Source organism: Gossypium hirsutum, chromosome D11 (assembly GCF_007990345.1).
Source record: "Gossypium hirsutum isolate 1008001.06 chromosome D11, Gossypium_hirsutum_v2.1, whole genome shotgun sequence".
Taxonomy (NCBI): domain Eukaryota; kingdom Viridiplantae; phylum Streptophyta; class Magnoliopsida; order Malvales; family Malvaceae; genus Gossypium; species Gossypium hirsutum.
The window spans coordinates 37,758,050-37,783,514 of record NC_053447.1 but is presented as its reverse complement, the minus strand read 5'-3'; positions in this window follow the sequence as shown (position 1 = coordinate 37,783,514).

The following is a 25,465-nucleotide window of genomic DNA, read 5'->3' as shown; positions in this document are numbered from 1 at the left end:
ACTAGGACGTAAGGAATCCATAACCAAGCTTCAACATTTGGCTAACATTCAACCCCTTGCATGTGAGTATTTTTCATCTCGTTTTTAATGAGTTTTATGTTTTTGGAGTCGTTGTAGCTTAATCTATCTAGCCTAGGGACTAATTTACAAAATTGTTAAATGTTTAGGGTTTTACCATGACTGTATATATATTGTTTATGATGTTTGATGGAAGAAAATGAATGGTTGTTGTTAGATACACAACTTTTGTTAAGAGATTTTTGATGAATTTAACAAATAGGGGTGAAATTATGAAAAAAATGAAATGTAGAGCTCGCTAAGGACCTCACTAAAATTTGGCTATGGTGGGTTGGCACCAAATTGCATGAATTTCATTTTATAAGCTTAAGGATTAAATTGTAATGAATATAAAATTTTAGGGGAAAAAGCCTAAGTTTCCCAAAATATGATTTTTAGATTGAACTGAATAGAATGAAGTTTGAATGAATTAAATTTGATTATTTAGATCAAGAAAAGCATCGTACGGATTTAGATCAGGGAAAGGAAAAAGTGTTTGACTAACCGGTCGTATTTCTTTGCTTGTGATCGAGGTGATTTCATACATTTAATTAAAGTTTTAATACGCTTGAATTATATGCTATTATGTTGTATTGTCATATTACGACTCTGCGGGAATATCCAACTAATTTTTGATGACTTTCGGATCCCATTTGAACCTTAAGAATACATAGGATACAGATGACATGTCATTAGGGGTTACTATTTTTCGTGTGCTGGTCCTGAACGTCTTATCGATGGCTGAGTTTTAAGCCTGTAATGTGATTACTTGAGAACTTGTGTGAGCAGCACCGTATAGCTATGTTCTGACCGACAGCTTGTGTGAGCAGACCCACTTATGGCTCAAGAAAGAGCATCTATATGAGAAAAGAGAAAGTAATGGTTTCGACCATATATTAGCACACAGTGTGAGATTCCCGCGTATCTGATATTATTCTAGTGGTTCAACGGGTATACAAAAGGGAAGGAACGATAGATGCTTCGATTAGTAATGCCATGATAGCATGAAAAAGGTATGAGATGTTGGTGATTAAAGTTCAATAGCTATGTTCATAATAGTATGAATGCTTGTATGTTGAGTACAAGAAAGGTTATTGTCATGTGATGGATTTGGCTAAGTTATGTGTTATTTACTAATGTGAGTTGTTGTTGATGCTTAGGCTTGTGCCAAGCTATGTTGGATTAGTTCATTAATTGCTTTTAAGCTTATATATTGAAACGGTAAGCATTGTTTATGATTTACGAACTTACTAAGCATTAAATGCTTACTTTGTGTTATTTTTATGATGTTTTTAGATAATCGGAAGTTCGTTTGGGTTGGAAGCTTGTCGAAGATCCATCACACTACCCATCAGCTATATCGGTAGTTTTTGATGATTTTGAGTCATGGTTATGATGGCATGTATAGGTGTCTTTGTTTGATGAGATTAGCCATTATGTGTGGCTTATAAATATGATATTTTGGTTGATGAAATAATTAATATGATATCATGTATATATATATGGTACTTTAAATGGTTATTATTTTGGCATCTAGGTACTAAAATGATGGTAGTGAAATGATGATTATAATGGTATGCTATGGAATGTTGGTTGGTATGAATGAGATAGTACATAAAGTTGTAAATGGCTAGTTTTGGTAGCCTTGAATCTGTTTGGCATTTGGTAAATTTATTAAGGTAGATGGTAGCTGTGGAAATGGTCATAATTGCATTTGTTGTGCATGACGATGGTATGTGAACATTATTGTAAATGTAGTTTTTAAATTGTTAAATTGGTTGATTGAATTATGGATGAATTTAGTATGTTTTTAATCAAGTTTGATATTGAGACTAGGGTGGCATTTTGGCATATTGGTTGAATGGTTAGTTACTAAGATGTTTTAGCCTGTATATGTATATGTTAGGTGTGTTTCGAATGCATGATTATAGGTCCATTTGGGTTGTGTAAGAGGCTAGGCTATGGGTGAGAAAAATGGCTTGGAAATGGCCTATTTTTCGTCCATAAGGACAAAGACATAGGCGTTTGTCTTAGCCGTGTGTGGCACACAACCATGCGACACAACCATGTGTCCCCTGTAGCTTACTAAGTTTTGCAAATTAGGTGGTTACACGGCATAGGACACGGCTTGGCCACACGGCTGTATAACCCTGGCAGCTTGAAAATTTTCAACTTTTTTTGAAGAATCCTATAAGTTTTTGATTTGGTCCCAAATAGTTTTTAATGTGTTTTTAGGGCCTCGAGGGCTTGTTTAAGGGACTATATGCTTGAGGTTGAATAATATTGATATTTTTTATGCTATGTTTTATATATGTTGAATAAATGTTCGTTGTATGATGATAATTTCTGGTAATGCTCCGTAGCCCTAATCCGGGGACGGATACGGGCTAGGGGTGTTACATGTCCATTGAAAATTAGAGGCTATGAATTTCCTACTGATTTGATGTTACTACCCTTTCGGGAATTTGATGTTATTCTGGGAATGGATTGGTTATCATTACATGATGTCGTAGTGAATTGTAGACAAAAACAAATTGATTTGAAATGTCAAATAGGAGAAATGTTTGCAGTTGAATCTGACAGACTGAACAGTATTTCTAGAATTATTTCAACTATGTCCGAGCAAAGGTTGATACGTAAAGGTAGTGAGGCATTTCTAGCATACATACTTGATACTAGAGATTTAGAATTGAAGTTAGATCAGCTACGGTTGTTAATGAGTTTACGAATGTATTTCCCAAAGAGTTATCAGGTTTGCCTCCTAGCCATGAAGTTGAGTTTGTGATTGATTTGGTTCTGGAACTGCACTGATATCAATATCATTGTATCATATGTCCCTAGTTGAGTTTAAAGAGTTGAAAGCACAGTTGCAATATATGATAGACAAAAGGTTTATTCGACTGAGTGTATCTCCCTGGGGTGCACCTATGTTGTTTGTGAATAAGAAAGACTTATAGACTACAGACGGTTGAATAAAGTCACAATAAAGAATAAGTACCCCTTGCCACGTATTGATGAATTTTTTATCAATTAAAAGGTGCCACAATGTTCTCAAAGATAGATTTAAGGTTCGAGTATTATTAGTTGAGAGTTAAAGAATGTGATGTGTGAAAGACTGCTTTTAGAACTCATTATGGTCACTATGAGTTTTTGGTGATTCCATTTCGATTAAAAAATGCTCTTGCCGCTTTTATGGATTTGATGAATCGGGTTTTTCAGCCTCATTTGGATAGATTTGGGGTTGTGTTTATTGATGATATATTGATTTATTCCAATACAGAATCTAAACATGCTCAAAACTTGAGAATCTTATTACAGACTTTGTGAGAAAAACAATTGTATGCAAAGTTGAATAGTGAATTCTGGGTTTGTGAGGTTGGATTTTGGGGGCATATAGTATCAGCTAACGGGATTCGAGTTGATTCGAGTAAAGTTTCTGTGGTAATGAATTGGAAAACTCTGAGAAATGTTTCTAAAGTACGAATTTTTCTTAGTTTAGCACGTTATTATCTTCGTTCTGTTAAAAACTTCTCGATTATTGCTTCACCAATGACAAGGCTACTATAGAAAATGGTTAAATTTGGTTGGACTAATAAGTGTCAACAAAGTTTTCATTAGCTGAAAAACATGTTGACAGAAGCTCCAGTATTGACTCATCCTGAGTCTGGGGTGGCATATGTTGTTTATAGTGATGTGTCACTTAGAGGTTTGGGTTGCGTGTTGTTGCAGATAGGAAAAGTAGTAGCTTAAGCTTCTCGACAGTTACAACCACATCAAATAAACTATCCGACTCACAATCTCAAATTGGCCACGAATGTTTTCGCTTTGAAGGTAGAGAGACATTATTTATATGGAAAGAAATGTCACGTGTATACTGATCACAAAAGTCTAAAGTATTCAATGACCCAGAAAGAACTGAATTTGAGACAGCGACATTGGATAGAGCTACTGAAAGATTATGATCTAGTTATTGATTATCATCCGGGAAAGGCTAATGTGGTTGTGGATGCACTTAGTCAAAAATCATCATTGTTTGCACTTCAAGCATTGAATGCTCATTTAGCTCTAAATGATGATGGTTCTATACTGGCAGAGTTAAGGACTAAAACCTTGTTTCTACAACGAATTTGGGAGTTACAAAATGATGATATGAGGTTGTTAATGAAAGGAAACTTGGTTCATTATAATTTGACTACTGAATACAGTATGTGATGATGATACATTGAATTACCGCAAAAGAATTTGTGTTCCGAATAATTTAGATTTGAAAAGGGATATTCTGTCTGAGGCTTACAGTAGTACGTATTACATTCATCTTGGTAGCACGAAGATGTATTATGAGTTGAAATAGATGTACTGGTGGTCGGGTATGAAACGTGAAATTTGTGAGTTCGTCACTAAATGTTTGATTTGTCAACAGGTAAAAGCAAAACACCTGGTACCATCGGGATTGTTCCAACCTGTTATGATTCCTAAATGGAAGTGGGAGTGGGTCATGATGGATTTCGTATCTGGTTTGCCTGTAATTCTAAGAAAGAAAGATTCGATTTGGGTAATTGCTGACATATAGACTAAATCAGCACACTTTATTCCAGTTAGAATAGATTATTCACTTGAAAGATTAGCAGAATTATATATGTCAGAGATTGTAAGATGACACGGAGTTCTGACATCTATTATTTCTAATCGTGATTCGAGGTTTATATCGAGATTTTGGAGTAAACTTCACGAGGTTTTGGGAACTAAACTCAATTTCAATATAACATTTCATCCTTAGACAGATGGGCAATTTGAACGAGTAATACAGATTTTGAAAGATATGCTATGATGTTGTATACTCGATTTTGAAGGTACCTGGGAAAAATATCTATTGTTAACTAAATTCACTTATAATAACAATTATCAGCCCATAATTAAAATGGCACTGTTTGAAGCTCTATACAGAAGAAAGTGTAAAACACCATTGTATTGGTCTGAGTTGAGCGAATTCAAAATGGTAGGAATTGATTTGAGTCGAGAAACTGAAAACAAGGTTCAAATAATTCAAGATTCTATGAAAGCTCCATCTGATCATAAAAAATCATACACGGATTTGAAAAGAAAATATATGGAATTTGCTGTTAGCCATCGAGTATTTTTAAAGTTTCTCCATGGAAAAAGGTACTACATTTTGGTAGGAAAGGAAACCTAAGTCTGAGATATATAGAGCCGTGCGAGATTATTGAAAGAGTCGGCCCTGTAGCTTACAAACTAGGCTTTCCCTAATAAACTCGAGAAAATTCATAATGTGTTCCACGTTTCAATGTTGAGATGGTACGAACCTAATCCTTCACATGTGATTACTCATAGTGAGATTGAATTACAGCCAGATTTGACGTATTCTGAAGAGCCAGTGAAAATTTTGGCTCGGGAAGTCAAAGAACTTCGAAATAAAAGAGTACCGTTAATAAAAGTCTTGTGGCATCGACATGGTACTAAAAAGGTTACCTGGGAAACAGAGGAATAAATGAAATTACAGTATCCGAATTTATTATCAAGTAATAATTTCGAGGACGAAATTTCTTAAAGGGGAAAGAGTTGTAACAACCCATTTTTCAGTGGTGACGGAATAGTGATTTCAAGACCACAAATTTTTTTCGTATCGACTTGTAAATATTATTTATATAATATTTACGGAATCATTAGAGTCGTATTAAAATTTGGTTAGAAAATTTTATCATTTAGGTAGTTAATTAATGAAAAAGAACTAAATTAAAAAACGTGCAAAAACTTAGTAATTATTTCATTTAGATGATTTAAAACCCTAATTAATAAATGTGGGAGGGCCAATAAGGCAATTAGACCGTATATAATTAAGGGGATGGTCTAGTATGGTTTTGATGAAGTTTTAGTTAATTTTAGAGTTTAAAAAGGTAAACAATCATTAATTAAAAAAATAAAACATGAAATTATCATCTTCTTCCTAAATTCTTCATGTTTAATCGAATAGCCATGGATTCTTAAGCTTGGAGGATCGGCCAAGTTTAATTCCTTAGATGTGAGTGATTTCTCTACCCGTTTCTTGTAATTTTATTGTTTCTTAAGCTTGAAGATTTTGATTGAAGGATTAAATTGTTAAAATGTCAAAATTTCAAGGTTTGATGGTGAACTTGATGTTTAATAGGGACTGTTTAAGGGCCTAGAATATTCTACTGTAACTTTCTTCCTAGAAAATGGTCAATTTGATGATTTTTGGGTTAAGGGACTAAATTGCAAAAGATGAAAAGTTATGGGCAATTATGTCATTTCAAAAAATAAAAGGGTATAAAATGTAAAGTAAATTACAATATGAAATGAAAACTAATAATTGGGAATTTTATATTCTAGATCAACACCCTGTTGATTTATGTGGAAAAGGGAAAATTTTAGAATAGTCTCTGAGTTTCTGCAACTATTGTAACAGCCCATTTTGCAGTAGTTCCGGGGCCACCAAATCTGGCGAGTAAGTTTGTAAATATTATTATTTAATATTTACGAGTCAAATGTGACTTTGAAAAGGTTTTTGATTTGATAATTTATGTTATTTAAACGATTAATTAAGTTCGAGTGGTAAGACCTTAATGTTTTTTCTGTACATCCAACTTACTAAGCTTCAATGAGCTTAATTACATTAAATTATGTTCTTGTAGATACTTTCGAAGGTTTGACGATCGAATCAACACTCAAGCCACGCTATCCATACGTATTCAGTAGTTTTTGGAATGTTTCATTTGGATTATATGGCATGTAATAAGCTTATTTTGACCTTACTTTTGTTTTGTTATGTATATGTGTAAGGAGTGAATACCATTACATGATTTTGATGTTTCCTTTTAAAAAGTTTAGATAATGACTTGCTATGGAATGTGAATGATGGAATATGTTTTTGACATAGACTTGTAGTATATGTATGACTAAGAGGTCAATTTGATTTGTTATGATTTAAAGTGCCTATCATAGGCATATTAGAGTTAAATTGTATATATTTTTGGTACAAATGACGGTACATTCGTTAGGCACTTAAGATGGTTGAGAATATCATGATTTGAGCTTGTTTAATGTCAGTTTGGATACGTCTATTGGTTGGTAAATGGTTTGCTTAGTGTCCAAGAAAGCTTGAAATGGTAAACTTGCCATTTATGATTCATTTAGGTGACACGGCCTGGGGCACGCCCGTGTCACTTGGCCATGTGTCACACATGGTCTATGACATAGCTGTGTGTTTTAACTTAGTGCGTTACACAGCTTAGCACACGGCCTGCAACATAGCCGTGTGGCCCAACTCAGTAAGTTACATGGGAAGGGACACGGGCTAAGACACGGTCGTGTGTCCCTATTTCAAAAGTTACATGGCCTGGGGTAATCCACATGGCCTGGCCATACAATCGTGTGTCCCCTATTTTTAAAAATTTTCAACTTTTTCTTAAAACTTCTATTTTGTTTCAATTTAGTCCTGAATTGCTTATAAACTATTTTTAGGGACTTGAAGGCTAGATTTAAAGACCAAATGCTTGTGTTTGATATAAAATTTGAATGAGATTAGATTATTGAATATTATGTCAATAAATGTTTTCTGATCGATCAGTAATGCTCCGTAACCTTAATCCTACGACAGTGACGGGTTAGCGGTGTTACACTGTCTTTTGCCTTGTTTATGCTGCCTCTATCACCAAAGACACCATCATTCATTTTGTTTCTTTTCATCTTTTTATCCTCTCTCCCCTTTTCTCTTCCCTACCACCACATGCCACCGCATTTTTTATTTTACTGCCACCCTAACCACTAATTTCCAACCCTTGCACTGCTGCTCTTTTCCTTTCCTTGACACCACCATACCACCATAACACAACCACCATACCACCGTCGCACCACCACCATGCCACCACCACCTATCTTCTTCTTTTCTTGTCTTATTTTCTTTACTTTTGATTGTAATCAAACGTTCCTTTTCTTTTCTTTCTTTTCATTAGGTTTACTTGTTTGATTGAAATCTTTTTCTCTTTTCCTTTTCATCTCCATCAAACCTTGTGACAAGAAAACTGTAAGAAGATCATCCATGATTGGATCTTTATCTTTCAAAAATTTCAATTAGAATTATAAATCTCATTTTGGATCTAGTTTAATCGAATCTAACTTATGATTTCACTATATGTATTTATCGATCAAGGTGCAAATTTAGACGTGTTAAGCCAGATCAAAGTTGTTGGAAGTACTATCATATCAAGGCTATAAACGAAAAATGGTGTAAATAGGTTTCTTCATTTTCATAAGGATCTAGATACACCGATTTAGCAAAAAATAATAAGTGTATTGGTGTATGATTTGTCATTCAGTGATTAGATCTAGACTAGATTCTACCAGATCCATAGTGAATGAGTACTTTGGTTTAGATCTAGCACGATTCAGGCGTACACAAAAAGGTGTGTTATAACTAAGTAATTTTGAGTGCCTGATGAAATCCGGTGTAAATCTATATTTTTAATCATGATTAATCGATGGCAAGAATGCCTTTGAAAGAATATTTAAACGAGATTTGTGCCCTATTTCAGGGTTGGCCAAATGTAAGTACCCTAATCTTAAAAGATTATGTTGGCCACTAATGTGATGTGATATTATATATGTTGTACCAATTTGCACATTTTGTGATGTAATCAAGCCTATTATCTCTGTTGTTCTGATTGCATCATAAATCATGTACGATATTATTGAAATCTTAACCACATGTTAAAAACATGTTTACTATTATTAATATTACTAAAAACATCTTTAACCATGCTCACCGCTATTGTTTTACTAAATGCATGATAATTCATGCCACTGTTTCAATCACTAATCACATGTTCAAATCATGCCTACTGTATTGTTTCTATTATTGTTAAAGCATATGATATTGCATTAGGGTCGGAACGATTATGTAAGGAGGAATCACTGACAGCTTGTTTGCAATACTAGTGGCTTGTCCACATTATTGGCAGCTTGTCCACAATACTAACAGTTTCTCAACAATTACTGGTGGCTTGTAAATAAACTAGTGTTATTGGATGGACGAGTTCTAGGGAACTCTTAATATGGTGTCTAGCGAAGTTGGTTAGGAACTTCTGATGTGAGCTCGGTCATATGATGTGATTACGTAACCATGTGGGTTTTGAATTGGGCCAAAATCCAATTTCACATCTCAATTGTGCCAAGAGTTAGTGAGCCAAATGAGGCTTTTGTTAAAATCATGTAGCATTTTGGGTCTTTAATAAAGGTGTGGAATAATGGGCCTAAAAAAGCCAACCATGAATATTGGCCCAAACGTGAGGGGCCCAAGTGCAAGATGAAACATCATTTGACATGGCTATTTGCATTTGATTTTTTTTTAGTATTTTAATTATATTTTAATGTTTTAATAATGCTTATGCGTGTTTTGAGACTAAGTGTTTATGTCATTTGGTCATTTGTCAAGTGTCAAGTGTCTATCATTCTTATTTCATATATTTGAGCCTATGTGTCTTGTCTTAAATTGAAAATGAGCTTATGTTGATTCTCTTTATAGTATTTTGTAGGTATATGGCTGGTTACAAAGGGTGTCATATGACTGTTTGTATTCCTTTCTAAATCACGCACAAGTAAGATCCATGAAACATCCCTATGCATACAAAGCACAAGGGGAGACGTTTGATACATAAACTCAAACAAACACATATCTTAATATACGAATAGTCAGGCAACATAAATATTGTTGTAATCTTCAACCGATTAGGAGCACGTATCATTTGATATCAGAGTTGGCTTTCTAATCAGGTGCCAGTATCTATTCTCATTGTTAAAGTAAAAAAAATTCAAAAAAAGAGAAAATTTTCAGAAAAGAGAGGAAAGAATAGAAAAAATCTTGAAAAAAATAAGGGAAGGAAAATACGAGTTGAGATCCCCAAAAAAAAGTCTGGAAACCCAACAAGTAATGCTTCAATGAAAGAGTGTTTCTAAGGTTGTTTTTCACATTTTGTTAAGATTTGGTGATAGCTAAAATTTTTCGTGTTAAATTTTCCAACTTGTCTAAATTATCCAAATTACATTCCATTCATCATTTTGCATCTTTTGAGTCTATTTTTCAATATAGTATAAGCTTTTTTTTTGTATTCTTATCTCTTGTTGATATTTGGTTTATTTGAATCATTTGCATCTGGTCTCACCATTATTTATTTCTTTTTATTCCTTAGTTTGCCACCTATATCAATACCTACAAGATTTATTTTGATTAAGTTCTTCTCCAGCATTCTAAAGATCTTAAGAAAATCGAGTGGTAAAAGGCAAGAGGTGAGCACATTGGAGCGAGTAAAACCCAAAGTTGAGTGCAAACAAAAGAGGACTGATTCAGTCATTCGAGTGAATTTGTGAGGGACTTGGTGAGATATTTCTTTTGTTTTACTAATCATTTTGTTTTGTAGTCATGTCATAAGAAGAATTCTTAGACCCTGGGCTTCAATACATGCGTGAAAAAATGAGATGAATGATGGACAAAGGATTCAAACGAATGCATGGAATACTCGATAAAATTAAAGGAAAGACATCATGGAGTCATTCATCTAAGGCTCCTATTGTAAAAAGAAAGAAAAGATGTTCCATTAGGAGAGATCAAAGTTGTTATTCAATTTCATCATAGCAGTCAAGTCAGAGCACCGAAGGTAGGAAGTTTGAAGATTTTCAATGTGATAAAAGTAAAGTCACTCAAATCAATGATACGAGAGTTACCTCACAAATTTCGAAGTATCCATCCATGGATTTACCAAGGAGAGAGAGACATATCCTACATGATGAACCTTCCATTCGGTTCCTCTCATGCCTCGAAAACCAGGTTAGTAGAATTAAGTCTTTAAACCGTGGGTTGTGTCAGGTATCGAAAATTAAGATCGTAAGTGAGTAATTAAAGAATTAAAATACACATTTAGGTTTTTATTTTATTAACTAGCTTCAAACGAAATTTAATTTTCAGATTTAATTTGAAAAAAAAATGGATTTTAATTTATTTAGGACCATTTTGAAAAATAGAAGAATTAGGAGTGGCCAAAAGGGCAAATTGCCCAATTTTTTAAATTAGTCTTCTATAAGAGAACACCCACCACTTCTCCTTCCTCTCTAAAACCCAAACTATTCAGCAGCTTTCATAAACCTAAAATTAGAGAGTTCTTTCAAAATTAGTTCATTCTTTTGGATTTATTAACTTTCCCAAATCCGACATTATTCTTCTTGAATTCAAGTCCCGAATGAGAGTTTTAAATCATTGTTTTCATCAAATCAAGATATTATTCTGACTTTCTATGGCTAAATTGTAACAAACCTTAATCTGAATCCGTCGCCAGATTAAGGTTATGAGGCATTACTTAACAAAACACAACTCATAACAGACACTCAATTGAATTCAAGCACTAGTCATAATAATAATAATTTTTATTTTTTTGTATTTTTTTTGTATTTTTAGATTTTCTAATTCAATTCATTTATATATATTTAATCATTTCACATATATAAATCATGCTTCATTAATACAAAGTTCGATTAGTGTGAAAATCAAATGCATGACCTTCGAATGTTTAAAACATTATCAAACATACTTCAATCATATAACATTATCATCATAGTTGAACATAAATTTAATGTTATTATATCATACTCATACCACTATAGTCACATTAGGGTTTATTGAACACAAAGAAAAAATCGTAATATACCGAATTCGCATGCTCTATAATCAATTCAAAATACATATACTGAACATTTCAAGCATATTAAGTTGCATACTTTGCTATTACAACCAAATCAAAATAACCAAAGTACATTTGAACATATAATCATCTCATACCTAATATGCATTAAACATCCATTATTCAATTTTGTTTGCTTAACTATTACCAAATTTATCAAATACTTAGCCATTATAATTTATTTCAAGATTATGCGTATGGACCATAATAATTTAAATCATCTTGAACACAAATAATGACTAATATTACACCTATTTCACATGCCCAAATATCATAGCTAAAATACATATACTTAACCGATACATTTAATTACCTATTCGGTCATATAGGAAACCTTATTTACTTCCTATTTATATATTCATAATAATCAACAAAAACACATATATGTTATTGTAAAGTCCCAAGCTTTAGCCGAATATACCTTTACATCTATTAAATCACCATACATATTTTCTAATATGATATAAACACCAAAACCAAATCTTATAGTCACTTATATTGTCAAAGAAACTAAACTTGAAACATTAATAATCCACATCAACTTCATTTCATCTATATGCCATTATAAACCAATTACTAACTAGCCACGTATGCAATTTGAATCTTATACCAAACTTATTTATTTCATTTTCATTTTATAGCATTCAAAACATATATGTTCATGTCTTTATAAACCAACCCTAATTAATCAATAGTATAACAGTACATACAACACAACCAGGCCATATATTTAGCTATTATAATTCATCACATATCCGAGTACACAGGCATGTTATAATATCAATTTAATAGCAACCCATAAAGTCAATCATACCCAAATTAATAACCTATTTTTCAAAACACATATCTAGATATCATCCTTTTTAATCAAATCAAATTTCAAGACTTCAATACTTAGCATAAACCAAATAAACTCATACATATAATTTGGTTACCTCGTTCGAATGCAAACTCAAAACATGATCACCTATAATCAAATTAGAAAATAATAATTAAACACTTCAATCACCTACTCGAAAGCACATAAATTCCAAATTAAACAAAATGATCATGTATAAGCCAATTTAAAACCAAACCGAACACAAGCATAGATGTTAAGCCATTTTCGCATGGCCATTTATATACATGATCCAAAACTAACCAAAAACATAAGCAAACCTATACATGCCATAATATCAAATTCAAAATTTATCGAAATACCAAAAGATGTCGATAGTATGATAGACTTTGCTGACATCCTGTAATACCCTGAAAATTACTACAGTAAGAAAGTAAGGTAGTATCCTTTATATAGTAAAAATAAGGAAATAAAGTAACAAAAAGGGGAAATTTTGAGTTATGTCAACATTGGGAAGTATATTATGGTATATTATATATTAATTCAAGAAAAGACTAAATTGTAAAAGTGAGAAAATTTTTGTTGTCCAAGAGTAAATACTCAATATTTGAGGGGTTAAAATATAAATATGAAAACTTAAAGGACCAATAGTGTAAATATTTTAAGGGCAGAATAATCTAGAAACTAAGGAAAGTGGATGAATTAGGACCAAATTGAAAAGGTGAAGAATTTTGAGGAACTAAATTGTAATTTTACCAAATTAAGTGATGACTCAAGGATGGAATATTAAAGATTATAAAAGGCAAAATGGTCAATTAGAAGAGAGAGAAATCTAGAAGATAATGATGATGTTGGAGATATTTTATACTAAATAAATAAATATATATTAGTTTATTAATATTTTAATTTGATTTTTAAATGATATTTTATTATTTTATTAGTATTTTATTTAGTATATATATCAAAAGGAAGTTGAAGAATCATTCATTCCACCATTTTTCCATGCATTTCACGTTAGAAGAGAAGAGAAGAAAGAAAGTTTTGCTTTCTTTACAATTTGGTCCTCTCACCCAAAATTCACCATTTTTAGAAATCAAAGAAATTTCCCTAGCCACCAAGAGAGAAAATTGATAAGGAGACTATGGGGAGCTAGAATATCAAGTTAGATTCATGAAGTAGAAGCTGGAGGAGAGAGCAAATCAAGTTAAAGATTGAAATCAATAGCACAAGGAAGAATATCAAGATTTCAATATATGTTTAAGTTTGATATTATTGAAAAAGCATGGAAATGATGTTATAGTAGAGTTTTCTTAAATAAAGTCTTATGTTCTTGATAAATTAGTGAAGGAAAATAAGAGAAAGTGATGGGAAATATTATAGAGAAAGGGAATAAGGGTGTTATAAATTTAGTAATCAACATTTTGCACTAAAACAGTTTTAGACAGCAGCAGTAGGTTAACTTTGAAAAATCACCATAAATTGTGGAAATCGAATTAGAGTATGAATAAAATATGGAATTAATGGAATTGTAAATCATGAGATATAATAAATTTTGTGAGACAAGGTCAGAATGAATTCGTGTTGCCCTGTTCTGACTTGGAAAAATCATTAAAATTTGTAAAAATATAATTATGAATAATAATTTATATTTTTAAAATCCTTAATGAGTCTATTTTCAAGGGAAACAAATAGGGACATCATACAAATTCTGTACAAAGAGATAATTAATTTTTAGTGAAGAGGGGTCAGAACTGTCAAACAATGAAATAGGGGAAACTTTAAAGAATAAACTGTACTTATTGGCTAAACCAAAAATTCTAAAAATTTTATAGTAAAAAGATATGTGATTCTAGTTTCAGAGAAAATTAATGGATCTCAATTCAAAGTTACGTAGCTCAAGATATAAATAATTTTGTGACTATGACTCAAGTGGACAACTTTGAATGAATAAATAAGTAAATAGTGAAATTATAGATAATGTTTCATATAAGCATGTTATATACATTAAGAATGTGGAATGGAGAGGAGGAGTAGGAAAATATATGATTATTCAACTACCATGAATTTTCATTAAAAATGGCTAATTTGCATGGTTTAGGTTCAGGGCCTAAATTGAAGTAAAGTAATATTTTAAGGGTAAATTTGTAAAAATGTCAAAAAAGTGACCAAATTGCATGAAATGAATTGTTTTATTATTTTAATTAATAAATTGAATGAAATATTAATTTAGATCAAGATTCGGTGGAAATTCGAGGAAAATAGAAAATTACCAAAATGTCCTTAAATTTTGATATTTCTACAATTTAGCCTGGTAAGTTCGTGTAACTTGAATTATATTCTTAAATGCTTGAAATGTTTGTTATTGATGTGAATATGATTTGAATGTTAATTGTATGAAAATTGAGGAAACATTGATATATTTTGTAAAGAGGGGAAGAAATCTCGGTTGAATGGAAGGAAAATTCGATGGATCTCTGAAAAGGAATTGACGGTAAAAAGGATCTATCCCAGACGGGTAATCCTATCCTGATATAGCCCTCCCGAAGAATATGTGGAAAATGGATTTAGCCCGGATGGGTAATCCTAATTAGGGTCTGAATTTAGCCTGGACTGGTAATTCATATCCAAGCTCATTAAAGTAATTGTCATTATAGGGGATTTAGCCTGGACTGGTAATCCCGATAATACTCTATGAGTTTATATTATAGGGGATTTAGCCTGGACTGGTAATCTCGCTGTAAAGATGAGGTTCGCAAGAGTGTGCTCTCTGAAATGAAAATGTGCGCACATGAATATGAATTGACGGACCCGGATTTGTACACTAAAGTGTACCCCTGAAAATCCATCGAAATTCTGATAAATTCAACGGGATAAATACGGAAAAAAAACAAGGGAATGGAAATCATGGTATTGATGAACTCATCAATCATTGTATATATATTATTGATACATGGAAATTATTGAACTAACTTGAATTTTGAGTTTGTGCATGTTAGGGGAATAATGCATTGAATGGCATGTATAAGTTAAATTGGCCAACGTTAGCTCATTAATGTTTTAATTTTGATTGGTTTCAAATATGAATGCTACATAAAATGAAATGTCCGATAATTAACTTGTGAACTCTAGTAATGCTCTGTAACCCTGTTCCGGTGACGAATTCAGGTTAGGGGTGTTACAGATCCCTGAGCTCGTATCGTGACTCCAAAATCTATAAAATAGAGGTAAACACAAACACACACAGAGTAAGCTATTTAAGCTTAGTAAGTCTTAAACACAAACATATATAACATAAATTACATATTAACATTTTGTTAACAAGGTCGAATTTACATAATATAAAATACAAGTTATCATTGACTACTAAATCACATGATAATCTCACATACTTGTACTATATGGCTAATTGTACAAATACACATGAACTTATTGAATTCTCATTATTAATATAAAAAAAACCATATTTAGCCGATTATACACAATCACATATATATCCACATATTTCACATTTATAACTTTAGCACATAAACAATCAATTTAACAATCAACTTACCTAATTTTCACAAATTAGTATAAGTACATACTTGAGTCTTTTAATTCAATTTCATATTTGGTCTTCATTTAACATTGCCCGTTGAACCGCTCATAATTAAAAAGGATATGCGGATAGTCAGAAAACTCATACAATGCCAACGTCCCAAACGTTGTCTTACATGTAATCACATATCAATGCCACTGTCCCAGACAGGGTCTTACAGGTATATACAATTCGAAGCCGACGTCCCAGGTGTGATCTTATAGGAAAACGCATATCGGAGGTCCTATGTCATGACATATGTATCCTAACTATTCCTAGGGTTCGTACAGGGCTTTCAGACATTGAATATCAACTGGATCGAACTAAAAAATACAGCTCTTTTACCCAATATACGTTCAGCCATACACAATTAGATTCACAAAAATTCCATTCCTCTATAATATATATTTATTATCAAATTTAATGAAATTTATATATTTAAAGACTTACCTTGGATATCGGCGGACGAAATCGATTACTCGACTATTTTGGACTTCCCCCGATCTAATTCTATTTCTTTCATTCTTGATCTAAACATATTCAAATTAAACTTATTTAATCATAATTTTACTTAATTTAGTCTAAAAAACACATAAATGGGAAAATTACCATTTTGCCCTTAACATTTTACACTTTTTGCAATTTAGTCCCTATTGTATAAAACACAAAATACATAAAATTTGCATATATCATGCTAGGGCTGAATATTCATAGGCTTCATACAAGTCTATATAATTCACTTATTTTACATTTTAGTCCCTAAAATTATTTTTTTTCAATTTAGCCCTAAATACTCAATTTCATAAAAAATTCCAATACAAAACTTATTAATCTAAAACATACATATATTTCATTATTCATCATTAAACATCACAAAACACAATTATTCATCAATGGCAAAACTCAAAATCATCATCAATTTCAAAATTTCATGCATGGGTTTTGCAGTACTCGAATCAACGATCTCAAAAACGTAAAAATGATAAAAAAAATCGAAGTAAAACATACATTGAATTAAGCTAAATGGTGACCAAATGTTTCAAAGCCCCTAACCCTTTCTATTTTCTAAGTTTCGGCATTGAAAGATGAAGAAAAATGGCTTTTTAATTTATTATATTATAACATATATTAACATTATTATTAGTTTACTATTTTAACCTTTAATAATTAATAAAGATAACATATATAATGAGGTTCCATTAGTCCTTTGCCACCCACAAACTTACGTAGTGGGCTATTTGCATCATAAAACCTCCTATTTATAAATACAACCACAATTCGGCCCTTTTAAAAATAACCACCTAATTTTTCATTTTATGCGATTTAATCCTTTTATTTAATCGAACACCCAAATTGTAACACCCCGAATTTCTAGCCTAGAAGTATTGGGCCTTGAGCTTGGAAGCGAATAGGAGACTGCTATTAGATATTTTAGCTGTGGAAGTGAATAACACGAAAGTATGTCTGCTTTAGTGGTTAAGGGTCCTGAGAAGTATTGAAGAACTCTTGGGTTCAAACCTGGGCTGTAGTAAAAATTTTGGTTTTAGGTGAATAAAATCCTAGGAGTAAGTAAGTAGGCTTTAAGAATAAAATATGGTAAAAGGTGACAGAAAGAGAGTGGATGGTCTAATGGTAAGGTGGTGTTACAGCTAGCAAGAGGTTTGAGGTTCAAGTCTTGGGATGAGCAAGGGAGGTTTTATTTTACAGTTGTAACACCTAGTGGTTGTGTTGTAGTGGGATTCTGCTCAGGTGGTTGTGGAATTGGTCTTGGGGGAGTGATTCATGGGATAAGGATTTGGAGGAGTTTGAAAGTGTTTCAAATTAGAGGTGTTGTGAGATTTGGGGAGTGGAGTTAGGGGTGTAGTAGTAGTTGGCTAAAAGTGGGTTTCCCATGGTCCAAATTCGATCATATGACTTTTATTCTTGTGCTGAAAGAGGTTGTGCATTTTTGCTCTCCATTTCAAAAACGTTTACCTCTTGTTGTGCTGTTTTTCTCCCTTTTGTGTATTGTGTGTTTTGGTAGCCGAGTACCATTAGTGTCCATTCGGGTAATTGGGTTTTTATTCTTCAAAGTCATTTTTTGCTGGATCAGCTTCCTTTCTCTCCCTCATTGGTACTATGCCTTTTCTTATTTTTGGTTTTGGGTAGCTGAACTTTCCTCCCGTGTTAGCCGAATATTGTTTGTGCCATCAACCTTCTCCCTTGTCCTTGATTGTCGATTCTCTTTTATTCTCCCTCTCTCTCAAGCCATGGTGGATGACCATCTCATCTTCCTCTCGATTCTAACTTCTCTTCCCTGTCACTCAAATAGTTTACGTTGGCAGAATATTGATTGGTAGGTCCCTGCATCTCTACTCTTTCAGCTTTTCTCTTTTATTTCCTTAGATGTTGATTCTTATCTTCATTTTGTTACCTTTGTTATAGTGTTCTTTCGGGTTTAAGGAATTCGTGAGGAGTGCAGGAGTTCTCTAGCGTTGTAGAAATGATTGGACCCTTCTCTTTCATTCTTGACCGAAGGTAATACTGTTCGTAGTGAATGGTCTGAACTAGAATATGTTGTCGTAGGTTGGTATTGGTCGAATATGCTTTTCCCTTGTTTGGGGTTTGTGTTTTCTTTAGGTTGGTAACCATAGATTCAACCCATATGTATAAGAAATCTTAATTAGTAAATTCGCTTTATATGCAGATAATTATCAAGGTAGGTTGAGATCCTATTGTCAAGCGATTGATAAATAACTTATTTAATGGTGCTCGTGGGGTGTTTGCTAGAGTTCATCTTCCGGTGTGTATTTGTATGTGGTATTCGATGATCAGCTAAAAAGCCAAAAGTATGTATTGTTTACACTGTTATGATTGTAGATCGATAAAACACCGAAAAGCCGAAAATATGGCTATGATGCCACACGAGCGTGCGATCGTATGTGTGGTGTTTCGAGCCCCCGAACATGAGCTTTAGTCTGTAAACGCCACCACGAGCGCTCTTGTGGTCTTGGGTTATTCTAGGCCTCGATGGGTCGAAATAGGTCGCGTGGGCCCAATGGGCTTATGGGCCCACTCGAGTAAAATCCTTAGTAAGTGATCATTGATAGGTTTGTTTTTTAGGCTCACGATGCCGTATGTGAATCTAGACTAAATGGGCCACACGTGCATGTGGGCCCACTTGGGTCCAAAACCCGTTTTTAGGTCCATATATACTATTCTTGCCGTGTAGGTTATCTGAGTCGCTTGAAGTGACGATAGACCTTTTAGGAGGTCGTAAAAGTACCGAGACCCCAATATTTGTAAAATATTGGCTTTAAAATAAACATATAAAATAAACTCAAGTAAAATTCACACATAATAAGCACAGAAAATAATTTTAAAATATTTTTCTAACTCGGATTCATGGCCCAAAACCACTATGTCCGATTATTGTCAAAATTGGGCTATTACATAAATAAAGAGTTGTTAATTAAAATCAAGTTTTAAACGGGTATATTTGGCTTTGATTTTTTTACTATATGCTTGGATTCAATAATGGTAGATTTTAAAATCTTAAGTAAACTTGTGTTTTCAAAGTTATTTTTGATTCATTTTAACTTACTTAGAAGGTATTTCACTTCAATTTGATAGTTCATAACCAAATTTTAAGAGTTAAACATTTTCCCCTTTTTCATGTTCTTAAAAGCTTCAATTTTCTAAAAAATTTAGGACCATGGATTTAGGTGAAATTAATGGTTTAAATTTTAAATTCAATTATATTTAAGATGTTTTAAATCAAAATTGAGGATTATAAATGATATTAGAAGGTTAAAACTTCAATTTTGACAAAACTAGCTAGTTTTCAGTAGTGAGAAAGGAGAGGTTTGAATTGTGTATTTCTTGCTATTTGGTCGTGTTCAAGGCTGATATTTTATGAGTTTGGAATTTTTTTATTGTGTGTGCAAATTTCCAAATCAAGTGAGAGCCTCTTCAAGAAAAGTCTAAAGGTAAGGAAAAGCTTGTTTGATCTTTTGACTAGTAAGTAGAAGTGTGATTGGTGAGTGTTCCAGAGTTGAAAGCTTAGGAATAGCGTAAACCTCTATCTTAAGTTTCGAGTGTAAGCCTTTCTTATACTAGTTGATTTGTTGTGAAATTACGTTTAATGAATGTCGAGTTGTGAATTGAGATATTGTTATAACAGGTAATGTGTGTGAATACTTGTATGTGATAAATTGATTTTAATGCCCACATATGTGACCGGAGATACGATGGCTCAATGACCATAGTTGTGGCATTTAAAGTGCAAATAAATGTGAATTCGGTAAGCATGCATTGTGTACAAATTTATGATATTAATTGATGATTATGAACAGAGATTATGTGCATTAAAATTGTAATTAAATGTGTGTATTTGCGGATATTTTAGTATTGTGATCTCTTGAAACCGTTGGATATAGTTAGCATGCCATAGAATTGTGAGTACTCACCCTTATGTTTTGTAATTTGGGCATTGAGACCCCGGGACAGATTGAAGGGATAAGGGAATGACGAGCTAAGCTTCATTCACCGTGTTGTCTTGGATAGTGTTTAGCTTTATGCTACACTTTTGGGATATGTTTGACTCTTTGAGTCATTGGTGTAATGGAGATTCGTGTATCTAATGTGTGGTGATAGAGTCTAGTTTTATTTTCATGTTTCCAAGTTTTCAAATTATCATAAATTGATTAAAATATGAAAATGTTGTGCATAAATGCAAGTGAATATATAAGTTAGACTTGTGACTCATTAAAGCATGAATAAGTTGTTGTGTCTTGATGAAAATATGGTTATGAATGAGTTGTAGTATGCTCTTGCTTAACATGTGACATTGAGTATGCTTAGCAGTAGTTCCAAACATTCACTAAGCTTATTTAAGCTCACACTCGACATTAACATCTTACAGATAAGTAGTTTCTCCAGTGTGAGTGGAGTGGCGAAGGAAGTGATCTAAGTAAGGCAATATTTTTGAGTAGGTGGTTTTTGTGATTCTTTTGAACTCATTGAATAAAGGGAATATGGGTTAGAGTTTTAGTTTTGATTATTAATATTATTTTAATAATTTTATCTTGGTATTGGATTGATGGAATATAGATGTTGTTTTGGACTTCATTTACGACTAAATGGACGTTTGAGATTAAGGTTGATAATGCAAATTAGATAGTCTTATTTAAATGTATAGATGTGGCATGATATCATAATCGAAATAGTCCTTGTCAGTTATGTGGCAAAACAATATTCACTAAAATAAACATGCTTACTAAATATAAACAAAGTGTCTACTAAATAGAAAATGCATCCTAAATGCTAAATACACCCCCAAGCCTAAAGGGTGTATTGTCCTCAATGCATGTACAGGCATGAAACATGAATGTAAGAAGATATATATGTATAAAAAAATGACATGGCAAAACAAATGGAATGCATGATGCAAGGAAAGGACGAAAGCATCCCAAGCTTGGAACCTAGTATGGTTACTTCATTCTTTTTTGTGGGTAGCTTTGCATGCACTATGCTTATAACATGTTTTCCTTTTTAATGAGTAGAGTGGCATGTCCTCCTGTTCATTATCAGCCTTGGTGATTTCATCAATAATCTGATTGATCTCGTAATCCTGTTTAGTCATTGGTTTACTAGCGGGGGTATTGTTGGTTCAGGTGTGGGATTTTATTCTTCTTTTTCCTCACAATTAGTCGCAATACTAACTGATTCAGTTTTCTCTATTTCTTCCTTTGGTTCTTTGGTTTCTTTCCCAGAAGTGGTAGGGTTTGTTTCAGCTGGCCCTGCCTCACTAATCCCTTCTGCTATAGCTATTTGCATTTCCTTAAGAAAGTCAGGAAATGCAAGCATCAGCTTGGTGAATTTTTTCTGGAGGGACGTTTTCATAGTAGCGAACCTCCTCTCCGTATAGGCCTAATAGAGAGCAGCTTGTCTTGCTCTTTTTGCCAAATCTGCAGTAAGATAAAGTTGATGACTCTCGATAAGATTATTCTGCTTCTGTAATTTCTCTAATGAGAAAGAAAATTTGTAGTTTCTGAAAAAAAACATTAGTTGTAGAGAGAGACAAGATTTAGGGTAATTGTAAAAATAATTAAAGGGATTACAATAAATAAAATGATGGTAATGTAGGGAGTAAATGGGGTATGATGTGGGTGATGGGAGGTCAGTAATTATGGCCTGACTTTGATGTAATGGAATTTGGAGTGGAAGTGAAAAACTAGAAGGCCCAGATATTTGGAAAAGAAATTCCGATGGTCCAACAGGTATGATGGCCAGACCTCACTATTTTCGTTATTAAAGCAAAAATACATACATTACAAGGAAATAAAATTTATTAAACAAAATAAATAAAATAACTAAGAGAAATTTAAAAGTAGCAAAAATAAATTGAAAAGGAATTATCGAAAAGTTGAAGTTAAGCATCTCGGAGACCAATGGGCTGTTTATCTTGAGTTATATGAGCAACCCAATAGTGCTTCAGGTGTTGTCCATTAACTTTAAATGTGACCCTCGCTTTCATATATTTGACATCAACAGCTCCATGAAGGTATACCTGAGCTACTTCAACGGGACCTAACCAATGAGATTTTAGTTTGTCAGGGAAAAAAATTGAGCCTAGAGCTGAACAACAACACCTGTTGTCCTGGTTCAAATTGCCTTGGCATAATCCTTTTATCATACCAGCGTTTGGTCTTCTCCTTGTACAGTTTAGCATTCTCATATGCTTATGCCCGGAATTCCTCCATTTCATTCAATTCTAACAAACTTTTATGGCCAACAGCGATCCAATCCATAATTAGTTTTTTAATAGCCTAAAATGCTTTATGCTCTAACTCAACAGGTATGTGAGATGGCTTCCCATAAACTAGATTAAAAGGTGACATCCCTAATGGTGTTTTGAATGGCATACGATAAACCCACAAGGCTTCATCCAGCCTAGAGGACCAATCTTTTCGAATTGGGTTCACCACTTTTTCCAGAATCTGTTTAATTTCTTTGTTAGAGATCTCTGCTTTTCCATTTGCTTGGGGATGATATTTCGTGGAAATCTTATGTTTCACCCCATATCTTTACAAAACATTAGCAACTAATTTGCAATCAAAATGAGAACCTTCATCTCTGATAATGGCTCGAGGTGTACCAAATCTTGTGAAAATGTTCTTGTGCAAGAACTTCATCACTGGCTTTGAATCATTAGTAGGGAGGGCAACAACTTCGACCCACTTAGAGACGTAGTCCACTGCTAAGAGTATGTAGAGATTGTCTAATGATGGTGCAAATGGACCCATAAAGTCTATTCCCCAGACATGAAAAAACTCAATATCCAAAATGTTTTGTAGTGGCATTTTCTGTCTCTTAGATAGATTTCCTATCCTCTGAAAATGGTCACATGACATATAAAATTCATGGGCATCTTTGAACAATCTTGGGCAATAAAAACCAGATTGGAGTACCTTGGTTGTAGTTCTCATTCCTCCAAAGTGTCTTTCATAAGGTGCTGAGTGACAAAGCTGCAAAATGTTATGTATTTCATCATTAGTGACACACTTCTTGATTATCTGATCAACATAATGCTTGAATAGGATGGGTTCATCCCAATAATAATGCTTGGCATCATGAAGGAACTTTCATCTTCTTTGGCTATTGAGATCAGGTGGCATCAAACCACTTATTAAGAAGTTCACTATATCGGCATACCAAGGTAATGCAATGGCAACCATCAATTCCTCATCTGGAAAATCGTGTTTAATAAGTTGAATATTTCCATCTTCATTTCCAGCTTCTAACCTTGACAGGTGATCAACCACTTGATTTTCAATCCCCTTTCTATCTTTCTTGGTCACCAAATACTTAATAACAAAGTGGTCGGTATAGACCGTGATTTTGGTTCCAACTAAATAAGATCAAAATTTATCGTATCCGAGCACCACAACAAGTAACTCCTGTTCCGTGGTGGTGTAGTTTATTTGCACATTCGTCAGGGTCTTGCTCTCATAATAGATTGCACAAAAAACCTTGTCTTTTCGCTGTCCTAACACTGCTCCCATAGCATAATCACTGGTGTCACACGAGTTCGAAGGGCAGTGTCCATTTCGGCACTATTACAATTAGTGCGGCTACCAATCTTCCCTTCAATTCCTTAAAAGTAATCAAACAAGGTTCATCAAAATTGAAAGGTCTATTTTGCTACAATAAGGTGCACAAAGGTTTAGATATCTTGGAGATATCCTTAATGAATCTTCTATAAAATCTCGCATGACCTAGAAAACTTCTAATACCATTGACACTGGTCAGAGGAGGCAATTCTTCTATTACCTCAATTTTTTCTCTGTCAACTTCAATCCCTTGTTGTGATATCTGATGCCCTAGCACAATACCTTCACGAACCATGAAGTGGCATTTCTCCCAATTCAAGACAAGATTTGTTTCTTCACAGCGGGGGAGAACAATTTCTAGATTTGTCAAACAGTCCTTAAAATTATTCCCAAAGATAGAGAAATCATCCATGAAGACTTCAAGAATGTTTTCCACCATGTTAGAGAATATTGCCATCATACAACGCTGAAATGTTGTCGAGGCATTACATAACCCGAATGATATTCAACGAAATGAAAAAGTACCATATGGACAAGTGAAAGTTGTTTTCTCTTGGTCAGTAGGAGCTATAGCAATCTGATTATACCCGAAATAACCATCCAAGAAATAGTAGAAGGCTTTCCCACCTAATCTTTCCAACATTTGGTCAATAAATTGTATGGGGAAATGGTCCTAACGAGTTGCCTTATTGAGCTTGCGAGAATCCATTTATACTCTCTATCCTGTGATAGTACGAGTTGGAATAAGCTCATTATTACCATTGCTGACCACTGTGACACCTCTTTTCTTTGGTACACATTGTATAGGACTCACCTATGAGCTGTCGGAGATCGAATAAATAATGCCAGCATCGAGCAACTTGATGATCTCTTTCTTAACAACTTCCTTCATGATTGGATTCAACCTCCTTTATTGTTCAATATAATTGTTATGGCAATCCTCCAGTAAAATTTTATGCGTACAGATAGTAGGGCTAATTCCCTAGGTGTCAGAAATTGTCCATCCCAATGCCTTTTTAGATCATTGGAGTACTTCCAACAACGTCACCTCTTCATCGGGTGCAAACTTCGGAGAAATAACTGCTGACAAAGTGTTATTTTCTTCCAAATAAGCATATTTTATGTGCATCGGCAAAGG